Source organism: Aythya marila (genome assembly GCF_965140915.1).
Source record: "Aythya marila genome assembly, chromosome: 10".
Classification (NCBI taxonomy): Eukaryota; Metazoa; Chordata; class Aves; order Anseriformes; family Anatidae; genus Aythya; species Aythya marila.
Window position 1 is genome coordinate 5,174,348 of NC_139051.1, and position 15,809 is coordinate 5,190,156.

Sequence of the window (15,809 nt, forward strand, 5' to 3'; positions counted from 1 at the left end):
CTTTGGGCCCTGCTCAAGCACAAAAGGCTTTGAAAGTTTTGGTTTGTCCCTTTGGTGCGCAATTATTTCAAGCAAACAATTTCTCTGAAGCTGTGCTGTGTGCCTGAGGGGAGGATGGGGCAAGACGGGAGCAGGGATTAAATTGCAGCCTCCCCCCATGCCTTCGGTGAGCTGTTATTACAGGCTGGCAATATCAGCTACTGGAGTCATTCCTCCGAAAATGAGGTGGTTCTCCGAAGCACTGCGCTCCTGACAGGTGCACATTCAATTAAAGCGCATTTAACTTCATTCAGAAAAAATCAAGATGCAGGTATTGATTAAAACAGCTCAGCCGTGGGCACGCAGCCCTGCCCTGTCCCTCAAGCTCTGCTCTGAGGCCACAATCACAGCTGCTTGTGAGCTGGGCAGGGATGTGCTGCATCTCCCCACATTTTGAAGACGACCCTTAACAGAGGGATGTATTTTGCATGCTCATCATTCTTAGGAAATTAGCCATGAATGTAAAGTAAACCTCCAGCAAATATTGTGAGGAATGGCACATCCCCCAAGTTTTGGGAGAGCAATTCATCCTGCCGTAGTCGATTGCCTTGTCCTGGAGCTCCATCTCAACGAGCGCTGCATGGGTGGCTACAGTAAACCTCCCTCCTTCCTTTTAATATGTGTCTCTACTACCTGATATTCAAAATGGGATTAGGAGAGGTGAATTGCTGCTGAAATAGGTAATAACAGAAAGCAAACCTGTCTGACAGCATCTGCTGCCTTCTGATCTGCTGGGAGCAGGCAAAAGAATCCTTAATTAACTTTTTTGCAAGGGTGGGGTGCTGTTTCTGTGCAGGATTCATTTAGGAAGGGCACAGCTGGAGTTGCTGTTGCCCGAGTTCCAGGAGCCTAATGAATTGCCCCAAATTAGCTCCTAGCCTGAAGTGGCTGCTGGGTTTGAGGGGAAAAGCTGAAATGGTTGCAGGGCGGGGAGCTGACATGGGAGACTTGTGAAAGCTGGGGTAATAACGTGTCAGCTCTGACCTGCTGTTGTCAGAACCACCCCAAAAGCTGGTTACCAAAAGCTCTGTGCAGTTCCTGCCTTGTTTCTCTGCCTCCTGTCTGCGTGAGGCTGCTCAGCCTGGTGCAGGGGTTGCACCCAACCTGCAGCAGAAGAAAACCTCTTTGTGCATGGCCTTAACAAAAAGGGTCTGGGGTTGGGGGCTGAGGTGGCCCTGGGTGCACCCGAGGGCACAACGCTGTGCTGTGAGCTGTGGCTGAGCGCTGGCACTGCCCTGCCCTGGGCCTGGGTGCAGCAGCATTCACGAATGCCTCGAATTCTGGCCTCCCTACCCACTTGCTGTGTGTCTCCAGCTGCTCCTGCGTGGTTTCCGTGCATGCACGCAGCAGTCGGATGGTTGGGAGCTGCCTCAGCTGTTGGAGGCAGCGGTGCGGGGCTTATCTGCGTGGTGCTGAGGGCTTGCTGCTGCTTGTAGTAGCAGAAACGTCCCTTCCTCCAGCATTGCTCAGCGGTGTTACATGGAGGATGAATTCTGAAGGCTTTCCAGTGCTGCTGTGCGGGGATGGGATGTGTGCTGAGGTGCTCTCAGCAGAGATGCTCGGTGAAATGTGGAGCTGCGTGGAGCATCTGGCTTTCGGGGCTGCTCTGAACCAGCAGAGCTGGGCTGCTGCTCTCATTAAGAGCTTGCTGAATCCAAAGCCCACATTGAACTGATGGGTTCTGTTGGAGTTCAGGCTCAAATTTTCAGAGCTGGGGATTTTAAAGTTTTAAATGCTGTGCAGCTGTAGCCACGTTTCTGTCTGTTGCTGTTTTAATGGCTCTGAGGTGACTTCTAAACCTGCTCTACATATCCTGTGTGCGGAGCAGTGCCAAGCAGCCCCTTCTTGTGAATTCTGTTAGAAAACCCAACTCAGCTCCAAAACAACAATGAACAACAGCTGAGAAGTGGTGTGCTGCTGCTCCGAGGGAGAAACCTGATAGAGCAGGCTCCATGTCTTTGCTAAATTACACTGGGAGCTGTTGCAGTGAGCAGGAGCACTGCCATGTGCCCGTGTGCCGGTGAGTTACGAGCACATTATCCTGCTGCTGCTCGGGGTGCTGCTGGGCACGGAGAGCCTGTGCTGGAACACAGCTTATCCAGCAGCTCTGCTCGCTCAAAATATTTGTCACGTCATCTTTTCTCTCCTTGTTCCAGGCTCTCAGTTTCAGAAGCTCTCACAAGGCATGAGCAGATCGATCCTTCCCTTCTCACCCCCAGCCCTCTGCCCATCACCGTGTGGTCTCTGGGGCTTCTCGTGGTGGTTTTGCTTCCCGTGCTGCTGAGGTGTGAGCAAACCATCTGGGGGGGGGCTGGCTTCAGCCTAGTGCTCCTGATTTAAAACCAGTGCAGGCACTTGCAGAACAGGATCACCAAATCTGTTTGAATTACCGCTGCACTGCCTGGCTGCAGAGGAAAGAGCCAAACCATGCACAAGAATAGTTGATACTTCTATGCCCAGCTGTGCATTTCCATAGAGGGGATGTTTATAGCAGTGCAATGGGAATGCATGGCACATAAGTACAACATATTCCCGGGGAGGTCTCTGCCAGGGAAAGGAATGAGATAAATCCTTCTTGGGCTGCTGGCAGGGCAGGGCAGCAAGCTCACCAGTTTCCCAGATGGATCTCATTTTGAGGACACCTGTGCCACCTTCTCCCCCCATCAGTGGGTGTGAAGAGCAGGTCAGCTGCGAACATCCCTGAGCAGCAGGGAGATCTTGGAGCAATTTTTCTATTAAGGAGTCGAATCCCTCTTGGAGAGGAAACCTGGCTGTTGATGAGCAGGGGCCTCTGCCCTGGCAGGGAAGTGGCTCGCTGGTAGCAAACAAGCTGCAGGGAAGGTGCTCTACCTGTTCCACTGCCTTCTGGACATCTGTGGCACTGCATGGAAAGGCCCTTGTCTGGTTTCAGAGCTGAGCTGCTGGTCTGGATGGAGGAGCAGCTTGAAGCTGGCCGCTCCTGCTTGTGCAGGAGCCCTTGGGGACAGCTGGCACCTGCCCTGCTTTGGGAGAGGAGCTGCACCTCGGCTTCAGTTCCTTGCCAGGTGGCAGCTGTACCTTCTTCGCAGGGCGTGCAGAGGGTGCAGCCTTCTTCCACGCCCTGCAGTGTCCTTGTACCCCCGGGAGCCCCTCGGGGCGGTGCTGGCTGGCTCTGTGCAGGGATCTGGCTCCGTGCGTGCCTCGGCAGGAGGGGAGGCGAGCGCACGCTGCCTCGGGCTCCTTGTTCTGCGTTGCTGGACCTGTCTGACAGCAGGGCTGGGGTTTGCTCTGCCACTTTCTTCATTCTACTTAATAGATGCTTGTGGGCAGCCAGTAATCAACCCCAAAATGAAATGCAGAAGACGGGAAGGTTGCAAATGCGAGATGGATGAGCTTTCAGCTGCGTGCGTGGGACTTTGCATCTCCGGGGATGTACGTTCGTGAAGGCTGCGTTTGGGGATGGCACAATGGAGACCTAATTACAGGCCTGCTCTGTCACAGCTGTGCTACCCTCTTGTGCAGACCAGGCATACATTTTGGTTTCTCAGGGGAAAATATTGTGTGTAATTATGTATTTTAATTTTATCCATATAAGCTAAAATGAAGAATTTCCCATCCTTTTATTCTCTACCAGTCACGCCTGTCCTTTCCCCCCTACTCCTTTGCCGGTGACTCTGGATTTTTACCTTTTTTCCCCTCTTCTGTCGATTGTCTGTTTTCATAGACATTAGGGGGTGCCTTTCTCTGGGTCACAGCTGGAGACATCACCAGGATTTGGGCTTCTTGCTCACTGCATCTGCGTGTCTTGGGAGCCACGAAGTCATCTGGCTTTTTCCCAAAGCTGTGTTTAAGACGTGGTGTAACAGAATTCCCTGCAGGAGAGGTGGTTTGAAATAGAAGCCCCCTTGAGCCTCGATGCTGAATGCCACCCAGGACTCTGAAATAAGGAGGGTGGCGAACTCTGCATGAAATAACCATAAAGCTGAAGCAAAGTCCCTTGAGCATCTCTAACACGCTGTGATGGATGGGAACCTCACAAAATAGGCGTTTGGATGCTTTTTTAAGAAGTCTGTCACAGCACCATTGCTGACACAAAAAAAAGAAAATCAGTACAGTGAACGAGCTTTTCTTACTTCCTTCTCCCTGGTAGAAAAATAGGATTTATTTTGGATTCAGCTGCTGTTTTTCTTACTGGGGAAGCGTTTAAAACATTTGTCAGCAGGTGTAGAGCCTGACTGCAGTTTTTTATTGTGTGTGTGCAGAGGAACTGGTTTGCTTTCCATGGAGCTGGGAGCTCAGCACATCGCCTCCCAAAGACTGCTTGGGGGAGTGTAACATTGCAGGGCAGGCTTGTTGCGTTAGCCTTACGTGGCACACAATTAAAAACAGTAAGTGAAAGCTGCTTTAATTTCTACTTTCACCTCTTTTCCCTTTTTTTCTCCCATGCTGACCCTTTGCAAAGGCATCCCGGAGCTGTGAGGTGCAGCAGCACCAGGCTGGGCCCCACAGGGAGCAGCTCCTGGCTCCCCAGCACAGCCCGTGCCCTGACGTGCAGCCACTTGCAGCTTCTTGGCTTTGTTGCAGGAGCCAAGAAATCAGCAGGAAAAGCATTTTTGGGCAAGTGGTACGAAGTCTTACAAACTCAACCCCCTGTGTTTCTGGCTTGTACACACTGACAGCAGTGGGAGGTGTCCCTGCCTGTGGCAGGGGGGCTGGAATTAGGGGATCTCTAAGGTCCCTTCCAACCCAAACCGTTCTGTGAGATTTTTTAGCATGGAAGCAGTCCTGTGAGCAGATGGCATTTGCATAACACTGTATCAGGACCTCTCTAAAACCCAAAGTGGCTTTCTCAGCTGCAGAGATTATTTATTTTTTGCTACAAATAATAAACATTTTTTTCAGCAGTAGTCCCTGCAGGGAATACTGATCAAGGCAGTTCCTAAGATCTTGGAGCATTGTCTCATAAAGCTGATGTGCAATCGGGTTGTGGTGTCTTGGGCTACGTACCTGGGCAGCTTCCCACCCATGGCTAGGTGGGGAAGTGTGCGGTGATACTAAGATCTGCCCTTGCTTCGCTTTGCCGGGTGTTTTACCAATACAGGCTCCTGAAAGGTTCATTATTTGGCGCTTGAAGCGTGGTCTGTGAGGATTCATTGATCTTTGTAAAGCAATTTGATCTTTTGCTAAAACGCAATCACGTCTCATGTTCTGTTATTACTGTGAAATGGAACCGGTGGTGGCTCTGAATGCGGGGCTCCTGCCAGGGAAGGGTTTCTTGACTCGGTTCTGATGATAAATTGTTTTTTAGGAGTACTCGGTTATGTGGGGTCGTGTGGGGGGAAGGACTCGCTTCTCTTGCTGCCATGGCATCAGGTTGGGGAACTGGAGGTGTTTGGAGGTGCGGCGATTTTAAACCCTGGTCTTACAGGGGTGAAAATGGTGTTAGCTGGGGGCTCTGGCGTAGGGGCAGCTCACTGGGGTTTAGGTTGCATACAGGTGTAAGGCTTCGTGTGAGATGGTAACAAGCCTGAAAATTGGGACAACTTTGCTTTCATGGATATTGCTGAAGACTAAAGAGCATAGCTCGAGTGCCTAGATGCTAGTGAGCAGAGGCTTGAATGAGGGAGAGCTGCTTCTCTGTGTTGTGGACAGCCTCAGACAGTAAATAAATCACTTTCTGGGGTCTGATTCAAGCCTGCAGAAGGCGAGCTACCTGCTTGTGAGTTCAGCATCAGCTACCAGGCAGTGCTGGAGCAGCCCCGTGCCCATATTCTTGCTCTCCTGTGCTTGCTCTGTTCCCAAAAGTTTAGGCAGCTGCCTGGATTTAGCAAAAATAGTTTGCTGGGCAGCACCTTCAGCGTGGCACCTGCTTTGAAGGGTAAAACTGGGCCTTGCTGATGCTTCAGCAGGTCAGGCCTGGTGTAAGGGAGAAGCTCTGGTGCCTGTGTGCTGTCCTAGTGATAAACATCCACCAAGGACCTGGCTGGTGGTTCCCTAAGCAACCAGGAGGTCCTGGAGCCAGGAGAAGGGCTGCGGTTCCAGCTAGGACAGCCTGTGCCACGCCACTAGCTCAGATACCCCACGGAGGGGCCAGCAGGTAACACTTCCTTGGGACCCCACCTTGCAGAGCTGCTCTGTGCCTCCAGGCAGGAATCTTAATGCCCAGGGTGAGCAGAGCCTGCGGCCGCAGCCTGCTGGGTGCTATTCTACTTTGGGTCTGGGCTTTAAAGGCTTGCAGGTGGGCTGGGCTGGATTTCTGTCTGCAATGAGCACAGTACAGCTCTTGGGAATGGGACCACGGGATGTGTGCTCCCACCAATGCTAGGTGGACTTGCACAAGTGAGGGGGTGGATAAAAGTGGAGTTGGTGCTTAAAAAAAAAAGTCTTGAATGCCCTTCAGGGCTATAAATCTGCTCATCAAATTCACAAGTGCTTTAATTACAGAAGAGGTCCATAAGCTATTGAAAGGCAGGCGCTCCGCTACTGCCTTGAAATCAAAGCGAAGCCAAAAATCACAGCACCAAATTAATCATCTTTGAGTTAAATCTTGCAAGTAATACTGTATAAACACTTCAGATCCAAAGGGGATTATAGGCAAATACTGAGCTGATGGAGGAGTTTAAGGCTCGTCTGAATTGCAAAGCGGGTGTGCAGCAAGCCTCGCTGGAGCCATGTGGGCTGTAGAGCAGGCAGTGCTGAGGAAATCGGACTTGAGTGAGAGCAGGTGGCTGTGGGGAGAGGGAAGGTGAAGCTGCAGATCCAGGAGTGGCCGAAGGTCCGTGTGTTGGTGGTGCTTTGCCCTCTGTCTGCTCCCAGGAGCTGGGGGGGCGAGCAGTGCTGCCTGGTCCTGGGTGAATCTCTGCCCTCTGGGTCTGCTGATCCATCTGGAAAACAGGCGTTGGCCTTGGTAGGAAGCTCAAGTCAACAGATTGCTAAATATTTGGGATGGTGTTTCACTTCAGATCACTCTGCAGCGCAGCCAGGTGGGAAATCCTGTGTAACTGTGCTGTGATGGATCTGCTCGGTCATTGCAGAGGAGGAGGCAGTGTAGCACGGATCTTCTGTGATGAAGAAAGCTGATTGCTGCCTTGCATGGTCCTTAGGGCTGTATCAGGAGGGGTGTTTCCAGAAAGCAGTCCCAGACACTCCCTCACAAAGACAACTCCAGGTTTTCATGCTTTGTGTCTCCAGCAGAATACCCATGATTAATTGATGGCTTCATTTCCCTGAAGCTGCGTGCTTGAAGCCAGCCTCCATTATCCTCCCTGCACCTACTCAGACTGTAGAGGAATGACTCAAAGTACACATCACATTGTTTTTCTAGTATTCCAGAGATTTTCCTCTTTTTTGAAATGCTTTGACTTCTCTTATCACTTCTACCTGCAGTGACTTGCAGTGCGAGCTCTGCACAGCTCATGTTCTCAGATGATTTATTTACCAGTGACACAGTGGAGCCCTCAACACAGTAATTGCAATGACGTGATCATCAAAGCATCAAAGGCAGGAGCCCCTCATTTCTCATCTGCCTTGTGCTGCTGCAGTCCTCCCACCTCTCCCTTTGTGCTCTTTGTTGCCTTCATCCTCTTGGGGAAGGGGAAAAAAATCCCATAACCAGAGTGCATAACCAGAGTGCGTGAGTGCAGCTGTAGGTCGTGGCTTCCTTTAGCCAAAGAGCACCAAAATGCTGTCACATTGCTTGGGGGTTTGCTGTCCCTGTCCCCCTCCATGACCCAGTGCTTTTTTAGTGCCCCAGCCCTGCTCGGCTCCATCTTCTCCTGGTGAGAAGCTGCTGGGGTTGTGCTCCTGGGGACCCACCAGGACCATCATTGCCTGGCCTGGGGAGGGCTGGGAAGGTCCCTGGGAAGTGTCTTGGAAAATATGGGTCTTGTGTGGCTTGTGCTGAGAGCTGCACATCACACAGAGCTATCAACAAGAAGTGAGGACTGCTTTTATCCTGTCTGGGAGATGTTCCATGCAGCTGGAGAACTTGGCATTGAATTGGAAGATTCTGGCCACTGGGACTAAACGTCTGCCCGGGGCACAGGTGAGCAGCTGGCAGGACTCTGCTCTGTGCCTGGGGAGCAGCCTCAGGGCTGGGTGGGAGCAGAAAGCTCACCTCTTCCCTGCTCTTCTCCTCATCCCTGTGCTGGTTCCTGCTCTGCAGCCCGCACAGGTGCTCCAGCTCAAAGGGGAGATTTGGGGCTCTTCTGTCTTGAGAGCATAATCCTCCCACAGCCTGGAATCTGGAAGCGGCTCCTCAGTGGGGAGCTGAGCGCTGGCGTGGGGATTAAGAAGCGCTGGGAAGGAGGAGGTCTGGTGGCACAGTGTGGAGCTGCCTCCTCTCTTGCCAGGCACCCCGCAGCGAGCTGCAGCTCCATGACACGCTAACAGCCTGAGAAATGACACGGGCTTGTTAGGCAGCTCGCTAAATGGACCTAGAGCCTGCAGCAGGAACCTTTCCAGCAGCCTTGGGAGCATCTAGGAACAAAACAAGCCGCAAACGCAGGGTTACTGCGGGCTTTCCTTCTGGGATGCTGCTGCTGCGGACCTTGGGGGTGTGGGTGCCTCTTGGGATGGGGCCCGGGGCTCTGCTCCCAGTGCTGGGACCTGCTTTTTATAGGGCTGGGCTGTGCTGCAGCTCCTCTGAGGGGTGGAGGGGGCCTGTGGGAAGGTTTTCCAAGTGATGGAGGAGCTCTTAGAGTCTAGCTTTGAAACAAATGCTTTCAGGTTCGGCTTGGTGTGTTGCTTTGAAAACGCACTCCTGCTCTCATACACTGGAGCTGAGCATGCTTGTCTCTGCAGAAGGGGCTAAAACTGCCTCTAGGGCTTGCTGTAGATCAAATGCTGCTGAGTTTGCTGCAGGAGGAACAGCAGATGGATCATCCACACCAGCTGAAGGACTCTGCTCCTGAGCACTGGGGCACCGGGAGCAGCTGTGCTCGGTACAGGTGGCCGTGTCCCTCTGCTACCCTGCTCCGTTTAGGCAGGGCAGCCTGTGATCAGCCTGTGATGCTTCTGGTAAATGAAGGAGGGAAGTGCTGTTTTAAAATACTGTATTAAAAGAAGCAGCTGTTGAATACGTTGCTTCCTGTCACTGTGACAACTCCGTTGCAGTGTGAACTGCTCCAGGGGCGTGGGGAGAAGGGAGGTCTGCTGTGTTGCATCCTGATCAGAGCTTGGGCTCGTCCACCCTCAGAGGAAGTGTTTGTCCTGACCCCTGCCATTTAGTGGGTCATCTGTGCCCTAAAAATGTTTTCATATCCTCTTGCTGTCCGTGCACAGGTTTTTTAGATGCTGAAGCTGCTGCCCTCCCTGGTAGTGATGGGGAATGAGATCTGCAGCGTTTGCGGCTCTCACCAGCAGTAACCCTCGGGCTTTCTCTTGTAAGCCCCAGACCCTGGGAGGCTTGATGTCGCTGTAGGTGTTCTCCTGTTCGGTGGATTTGCAGCTTTCAGGGTAACTGAGGAAATCTTGGGCATAGGAACCTCAAAGGATAAATAGAAAGAAGCCCAAATAAGAACTTGTAAAGGATTTCTCCCTTCTTTGTCGTCTTATCCCAGACAAAGCTTTTATCCCAGAACTGTGAGTCCCCGTGGGCAACTTAACCAAAGCAAGTTTTTGAAGGAGTTGGCTTTATCTGCTAGGTGCTGTGTGATCTCCCAGAGCAGATATTGGCCCAACTGGAGGAAAGCTTTGAGGGCAAATTCCTGCAGTTTCAGGGAGCTGCTCAGGAGACGGGCTCTGACCCTGTTCAGCAGGATCGTCTGCATTTGCATCCCTAAGCAATGTGGTCGGGTGATGTGCTGCTCTATGCGGTAGCCTTCCCTTTTCCCTCTTCCCCTTCTGTTTAAGCTGTGAGGATCATTTCTGAGACTGTTCTTTTGCCACTTGTGGAAAGTGCAGAATTTTTCTTACACATCCAAGAAAATGAGTAAAACCTGTGGTTGAAATCTCTGTCCTGGAACTCATGTTCTGTACTCTGTATCTCGTATCTTATAATGTGTTGTCTTATTTTTGGCTGCCTTCTCTCAGGTTGTGCTGCGTGCCGTGGCTCCTGCTGGAGGACAACAAGCAGCAGCAGTGCAGGGAAGGCAAAATGTGCTTCTGCGGGCTGAGTGCAGTGGCCAACGCTTGCAGAGAGCAGCTCAGAAATGTGATCCAGGGCTCAGATCAGTGGACTGACTGCTAGGGAACCACCTCCAGACTTCAGGTTGTGCCATGCATCACCACAGCCTCTCTAGAAGTTGCGCTCTGCGACTTCAGCCAAGAGTTGCAGCTTTGCAGGGCGCTGCCAAGTAACACTAATGCAAGATGGGGCTCTCACTGCAGCTTCAACCCTTTAATTAAAGTAACATGGAACAAAAAGGGAGAATTAGTTAAAAATAACTCTCAGAAGCCCGGCTTGTCTTTTTATTAGACTTGTCCTCGCTTTCTCAGCTGCTCTGATAAGGATATTCTCCCTCTGGGATGGAGAGAATAAACTGGGATGTAACTCATTTGTTTGGGCATCGTGTTAATTAATTTCTAACACTAATCCCTTCCCTGTGCTCTCTCTGCTGGTTTGTCTGTAACAGTCCTGTTCCAAGGAGGGGATCGGCAGCTCTTCCTGCTGGAAGTGAGGTGTTGGCACTGTGCACCCAGGGCTGGGGGGCTTGGTGTAGCCCTATGGGGCGGTGCAGTTGGGGGAACCCCCCCAAAGCCCATCCAGAGCACGTGAAACTTCAGAGGAGGCTACCTGAAATGTAGCTTTGCTTTTTTGTGAGACCAAATGTGTGCTGGGCACCATTCCCTAAAATAAACTGAAGTAATCCTCAAGCCTCTGGATAACACGGGCTGTTTTTTCTGATATCTTGACTTTTCTTGACTTCCTATGGAAGAAATTGTTGAAGTTCTCTTTAAACTGATGGGAACTTTGCCATTCAGGTGGGGGAAGACACGGGCTCTCTCTGATCTTCCAGGAACGTGGTGGGTTTTTGTGCAGCCCTTCCTCTCTCTCAGCAGTTATTCCTGGCTGCCCCCGCATCCTGCTTGCTTAGCTCTGTCCGTTCTTTCAAAATCAATAAAATTGCAGCTAAATCATTGGAGATGGAGAACAAAAACAAAATCCCAGCTGAGGTTTTGGCACGTGAGCGTTGCTTATACACCGATGTGATGGTCTTGAATTCAGGCCAGCTTGTTTCTCAGCTCTCATCTATATACGTCTGAGCAGAAATCCCTGTTTCAGGCAAGTAAAGCCCTAGGCAGGCCTGGCAGAGGCCACTTTTTCCACTCTGTCCTAGCACCTAAGCTACTGCAGGTGTCCCAGCCCATGACCTCATGTGCTGCCCTGCCTGCCGAGCGCTTTCCCAGTGACTGCTCGGGGCTGACTTTCTAGCAACGGAGCAGAGCATGACCTCTGTCTGCCGTCTTGCTGTCTTTTCAGGAGTTAAGGAACTTTTCAGGAGTTAAGGAACAGATGGAAAAAGTGCCTGTGAGACAAATCCTGGCTTCCGAACACTAAAAATCTGCTGGGGTGGAGGTGGACAGGCCAGGCAGGCTTTTAAAACACACGGAGCAGGAAAGCACTAATTATGTAGTGGCTGCGGACTGTGGAAAGGACTGATCCTCCTAGGGAACCTCTCCAATCATGCTTCAGCTGCAAAGAGACATTTGGGATCTGTTTGGGGTCTAAATGCAGGACTGGGACCCGGGCGGCCTCGAGCTGAGAGCAGCTTGTAAAATATGAAGGGTAATCATCCCCTTAATGGTCCTTTCTGTGGTGTCTGTTAACTTGTGTTCCTTTCTAGCCCAAGAACAATTTTATTCTATTAGATACCAGTTCTTGGAGTCTTTGGCTACAACAGACCTGAATTATTTTTTTTTTTGGAGAACACCATCACCTGGGGAAATTCAGCTGGGCAGTTCCTGTGAACAGAAAGCAGCTTTGCCCTGGGCAGGATGGGTATGGCTTCACTTTTCTGTGTGCAAAATGGGTGTTTGGCATACATATTTTGGTTCTGCTGGCAAAAATGGGCAAGCAAAATCTGTGTTTTGCTGAGGCTGGAGGTGATGGGAGCCTGGCCCAGCACCGGCTGCCCTCTAGTGTGCTGCTGCCCTCAGCCAGTGCTGCGCGGCCCCAGGGTGCCCTCCACTGATGCTGAACCCTGTGACTGGTGCAGGCCTTTTAATCTCTACTTAAACTGACGCTCTGCTTTCCTGCCAGGAACCTGAGCAATGGATAATTGCTTCACATCGAGCAGAGGGGAGTTTAATCCTCATCTGAGGAGCACGGCCACTTTGGGAAGGCTGCTGCTGCGATGTGCCGGCCCTTCCCTCTGCCCCTGAGTTCTGGGGGGACCTGCTCCTGGGCAGGATCTGCTGGCACAGGTGAAGGGCAAGTTTCTGTGCTGGGTTTCTCAGTATTGAAGCTGTAGGGTGGCTTCTAGCAGCTGCTGGAGTGAATCAGTGCCACCATCCCTCCCTGCCAGCCTCGCCATCTGTGTGCGGGGAGAGGTTTTGCTGTGTTGCTGTAGGTGAGAGGTGCTGCACGGTGGGTTTTACATCCCTTATTTCTCTGGCTGCTTGTGTGTGGGGAGGGTTGAGCCAGTGGAAGTCCTGTCCGACAGCTGCTGCCCTCCCAGAGAGCCTTAACACACTGTTAGAGCTGTGGCTGGCAGCACTGAAATCCCCCGGGGGCTGAGGACAGCTGCCCCAGACAATGAACTGAGCTCCAAAAAACGAGTTAACTCGAGGGATGCTCGCATAGCCCTGGAGAGAAGTGGAGCCCCTGCTTTTACCAAGGGTCTCAGAAAGCTGCACTGTGAGCTCTGAGCCACGCTGTGCAGCCTGGGCCGCAGCAGGGAGCGCAGATCCCAGCCCCACCGCCTGCCCTCGGTGCTGGAGCTCATCCCCTCGATGAGCAGGGGTGCAGGTGCTGGGGGAGCACTGCAGCACCCTGCGGGAGGGAAGGCAAGGTGGAAAAGCTTTTCCTGCAGAAAACAGCCCTGAAGCAGCCCCATGCAGCTTGCAGAGGGTCCCGCAGTGGGAAGCGGTGCTGCTCCTCGTCGGGGATAGCTGGGGGCAGGCGGGATGGAGCCCAGGACCTGAGTGTTGGGAGGATCTGCTTCAGCCTGACTGTAATTAGGCAGCGTGTTTGTATCTGCAGCTTGGAAGCACTTCATTCGTGAGCCTAATGGGGGAGGAATTATGCAGAGGTGAACCCAGAAGATGTTGAGCATGCCTCGGTTTGTTACAGACGCAAACCCAGCCTTGGAGCAGTTGTTCCCCTGGAAAGGGGAGCACAGAAACAGTTTTTGCAATACGCCAGGCTTAATCAGCAGCCTGGTCCCTGCTGTTATGGGCTTGGACAGGGAGGTGCTGTGCCACTATGGGTAAAAAATGGAGAAATATCATCCTTTGAGGATGCGGGGGGGTTGTAAGGGGGAATTGATATTGCTATAGCGTCCAATGAAGGATCTGGACACAGGTCAGAAGTTCAGAAGGATGCAATCTGGGGTAGTGGATGGTGAGGGTTAAGCAGAGGCAGGAGGCTGCACCAGAGCTGCAGGCGGGTTGGTGTCACAAAGCAGCCCAGTGGCATGCCCGAGGTGTGACCAGCTGGGGGTGTTTTCAGATATCTTAAATTCTGCGTGTCAAATTCTCCATGCGGAGCACTCTGTGCCTGAGCCATCTGCTCCTTTGGGCATGCTGGTGTTAAACCCGTCCCTGGGCATGCAGGGGAAGTGGATGAACGTCTTCCTGAGCAGCAGCAGCCCTTAGTGCTAAGGCAGGGGGAGCTGAGGTGCACAAACAGCAGCAGGGCTGTGACAGCGACCGCCAAGAGCTTGGTTTGTCCCTGGGAACCCCTCGTACTGCTGGGAGGCTCCCGAGGTCTGAGCTGCTTGAGCTGGACCCCGCTGGAGGGGAGAAGTGGAACCAAGAGCCCTAATTCCTGGCTGAGCAGTAAAACTAGGGGTGGAGAAGAGGGGCACATAATTATTATATTAAAAAAATATTATATTTTTAAAAAATCTAGGAGAAGAGGAAAGGTTGTGTTTTTCATCGAAGCTCTGACTCTTGCCTTGTTTTTAATCCAGTCACCAGCCATCCCCTTTGAAAACGGTTGGGGGAAAGTCTGCAATCTCTGAACCGCCTTTGTTTTCCCCCTTCCCAGCCGGGGCAGGAGCAAACACATTACTCAGACACCTCCTGCACCGCTCGGCCTTCAGCGTGGCAGCAACAGGCTGAACCAGTCTGCTCGCTGCTCCCCGGGAGGTGCCGAGCAGGAACCCCGGGCACCCGCGGCAGGAGGAGCTCTGTGGGAGGCAGGAGCTGGGCTGCGGGCACCGGGTGCGGATCCAGCGCCGCGGAGGCTTTCATGGAGCGTGGCAGAGAGTGACCAGGGCAGGCAGCGTGTGGCTCCCTGAGGGACTCACCTCCCGAGTCGCAGGTGAGAGGGGTTTGATTGTGGGGAGCCTGGGAGACCGGTGGGGTGTGTGTGTGTGGTTGTGTTTGTGGGGTTGGAGGTGTCCCTGGGAGCTCGGGTCAGGTGTCTTAGCCCAAAAGGCCTTTAGAAAAAGGAATTTAGAAGCTGCTTTGGAGTACGTGTTGCTTGAAGTGTGGAAGCAGCGTGTGCCATGAGGAGTGTTGTGCTGCCCTGCTGTTTGCAGGAGCTTCTTGAGGACCCAGAGGGCTGGAGGCTCACAGTACTGGGCTGGGGGGGCTTCGCTGTCCCTGCTCCAGCCCCCTGCCCACAGAGCAGCTGCTGAGCCGCAGCTCAGAGCCAGCCAGGAGCTGGAGCTTTGCTCCATGGCCTCTCAGAGCCGTGCTTTAGGAGTAGCTCTGCGTGCAGCAGAGGGAGCAGCAGGGCAGCGCAGCCAGCAGGGCTCAGCCCTGGGCTCTGCACCCCACAGCCCCGCTGGGCTCAGTGCTCCCACCTGCACCCCGCTGGGCACCACGACCCCTAGGGCTGGTGCTGTGCCGAGCTCCTCCTCGCTTTGGGTGCTCCGAGGTCTGCTCGGACCCAGGCTGGAAGCTCCCAGCTGATGGCTGAGGCTGTATTTGTGCAAGTCCCGTATATCCCGATCTCAGGCTGTGGAAATGCTGGCTGCTGTTCTTGTCATAACAGACAACTTGCTGCAACCCTGCAAATAGATAGGAATTGCTGATATAAACATGGTCTGGCATTGCAAGACAAACAGCTGGAAAATGTGCTTTCTCTGGTATATTGGAGGATGCGTGGCATCATCAGGGGCTATTCGTTAGGGCTGGCACCATCCCGTGTCAGAAAATCACCTGTCCCTGTCTTGATGTTTGCTCCCTCCCAGCTGTGCAGCAGGCAGGTGTCAGTCCCTTTCTCCCGTGACAGATGTCCTGCCCGTCACCTCAGCAGCACCTCGATGGGATACGCGAGTAAATCCCTGCTGTGGTAGCTGGCAGCAGGCGTGCGGAGGAGCAGATGGTGCCGTGCTGCAGCCGTACCTGCTGGAAGGCTGCTGCATAATTCAGCCCTGCAGAGCCTCGAGTTGTCTTCCAGTGGCTGCTGTGTTCTTGGGGTGGTTTGTCTGATTTACCCCTTCCTCTTGCTGATGGTTAAAGGATATTATACATAACTTCTACTCCCAGAGGATTGGGAAATGCAATATCAAGTAGATTTGCGCTGGAATCCCTGAATTTATTCTCCCCTTGCTGTTTCTGTGCGAGGCATACCGATGTGTGCCATGTGTGCTGCAGGAGCTCGCTGCCTCTGGAGCAGGCAGGGGCCCTGTGTCCCACCACGGCCAGGTAATGCGCTTGGATTTAAAGGTGGGTTT

At 52.7% G+C, this 15,809-nt stretch overlaps 1 protein-coding gene across 2 annotated transcripts in view; it reads left to right on the top strand.

The window, feature by feature from the left end:
- Positions 1 to 15,809, top strand: part of FRMD4B (FERM domain containing 4B) — a 106,882-nt gene that overhangs the window by 9,146 nt on the left and 81,927 nt on the right. The window contains exon 1 of one of the 2 annotated variants that reach the window (XM_082768597.1): positions 14,377 to 14,446. The exons of the other annotated variant lie outside the window; for it this stretch is intronic. The gene's annotated coding sequence lies outside the window, so the exon portion shown is untranslated. Of the gene's footprint in view, positions 1 to 14,376; positions 14,447 to 15,809 lie in introns of those variants that run through there. 2 annotated transcript variants of the gene reach the window in all.